Genomic DNA, 2,500 nt, shown 5'->3' with positions numbered 1-2,500 from the left:
CAGAGGCATGCAAAAGCACCTATCTAGGGAATTACTCTACGTTCTAGTAGCAAGTGCGATTTTCCGGTCCAGCACGGCAGTACGCCTGCACGCATACACTCCATGTACCAGAAATGTACCAACCTAGGCGTTGCTCAGTAGCTTTTAGCGGCACATAGAAAAGTATTCGAGTTCAGATTTTGTGACTTAGCGTATTTTTAAAACTAATAACGAAAATTAAATTTTAAATCGGTAAACGGCTAGGAGTTGCTCAGTAGCTTTTGGCGGCACATAGAAAAGTATTCGAGTTCAGATTTTGTGACTTAGCGTATTTTTTAAAACTAATAACGAAAATTAAATTTTAAATCGGTAAACGGCTAGGAGTTGCTCAGTAGCTTTTGGCGGCACATAGAAAAGTATTCGAGTTCAGATTTTTGGGACTTAGCGTATTTTTTAAAACTAATAACGAAAATTAAATTATAAATCGGTAAACGGCTAGGAGTTGCTCAGTAGCTTTTGCGCAACGTGGCAAAAGTATTCGAGTTCAGATTTCTTGGACGTAGCGTATTTTTCAATCATAATAAACCGAATCAAACATAACAATGATGAAACTTACACCATGTCCCAAGGTTGTGCACAAAACGTAACGATAAAGTGCTGGCGAAGTTAGAGGTGCACCAAAATTGTGTACCGATCAGGAAAGTACTCTACGTTCCTATGATTTGGGTGAAAAGTGTTGATTAACTGCTGGTAAGAATAGACAGTTGCTTATCATACACATCGCAAACGAACACCCCTTAGTGAGCATTAGCAAAAGTCAATGGCACAAAGCAATTGCAATACAAACTGATCAAGTACATTAAAGAACGCTAAGTACCAGGACTTCTTTCCAAGAATGGTGTCCGCGACGGGAGGGCAAGCGTCCTTCCCAGGTTTTCCTAGTAAACCTTGTATGGTAAACATACCCAAGCGTGTCTGTAAGCACGCAACGAAAGTCACGAACGGGCACATACCTAGGGAATGTACTCTACGTACTTGGACTTTTGTCCAAGAATGGTGTCCGCGACGGTCGGGCACTGCGACGCAATAACCAAATCCTAGGATTGTAACTTTAGTGTGCACAAACATAAACATTAACGCGTTCGCTCGGGCTGCGCCGTCCGTGTTGAACACAAATGTGGGTGATTATATGCGTGGAGGGACAAAACATACGAGGAGGAGACAGTTTTCTGCACGATGTGCACAGAGCTCATTTCGTCGTCCCGGGCGAATGGAAAACACAAACATCGCGAGTATCGTTCTAGGTTTCTGTCTATAAAAGGGCAGGCCAAAAGGTGACCGGTTGAGATAAGCATTTTAAGCATACAAACACTTTATTGGAACTTTTGATACAAAAACAAGGTACGTACATGTAGGTTGTACCAACATGGACATCTATGAACGCGTACGCTCGGGCTGCGCCCTCCGTCTTGTACTTTCCCTGATCGGTACACAGTTTTGGTGCACTGCTATTCCGACCGGCAACTTGTACCAACATATACATCCATGAACGCGTAAGTAGTGTACTTTCCCTGATCGGTACACACTGTTGGTGCACGGCATAAGAAAAGAGCTAAAATGGTCAAACTCAATCCATTTCAACAATAGATAGTCGATAGTAGCTGTGCCGATGAAGTAGGGCACGATGCAAGTTAATGTTGTTTAATGAATAACATGTCCGCCATACATTTCAGTACAAAATTGCTCGGTCAGACCTACAAAGTGCTATATCTCGAATACGAGGCGTCGGACTGGGGGTTGTAGAACAATTTTAAGTTCGTCTAATGATTCTACATCCGATTCTGGATAGCGGTTTTTTGACCACTTTTCAATATTTTGTGACACCCCGAACCTAGGGGCAGCTCCCTAGCTTTTTTCAAAAATGTGCACCGAACGGGCCGGAGAGCTCGTGTGGCTCAAAACATGTTTTTCGCTAAAACACCTCAAAACGTGTAAGGAACGCACCCTAGATGATGAAAAGTGCAATCAGAATGTCAATCGACAACTTTGTTGGGGTACCATTTTACTCTACGGGCCAGTAGCTTAGGCGCGCCAACAGCGCTTTCCTTTCGGGTTCCCATTTTTGCCCTCCTGGGATTATGATCATTTGTTCATTGCCTACTATAGGAGGGTACCTTGCTACGAGGTCAAACATGAAGATTGCACCAAATCGTAGTTTTTACCTCTATTTAGTCGTAGGAGCATGGTTTGCAGTGGCAGTGGGTCATTAAGCCCCCGTTTGGGTCATACGTCCCCTCCGCGATAAAAATCGTCGTATGCCTATAGTCCGAACTAATGAAGCAAAAGTGGTGTCTGGTGGGCTCTGCCGATGATTTTAACCTATGATTTTGAGCTTCCACCCTATCAAAACGTTCCCTGAGCAGTACATCACGGGTCTACGGACCCAAAGACTTCGTCGTGATGGTTTCTAGTAAAAAGTTGTAACAGCTAAGGGTTTTGAATACGCGTATATTAACCATTG

This window comes from Anopheles arabiensis, assembly GCF_016920715.1.
Source record: "Anopheles arabiensis isolate DONGOLA chromosome X unlocalized genomic scaffold, AaraD3 X_pericentromeric_contig0027, whole genome shotgun sequence".
NCBI classification, from domain to species: Eukaryota; Metazoa; Arthropoda; class Insecta; order Diptera; family Culicidae; genus Anopheles; species Anopheles arabiensis.
Note: the sequence above shows the minus strand (reverse complement) of the source record.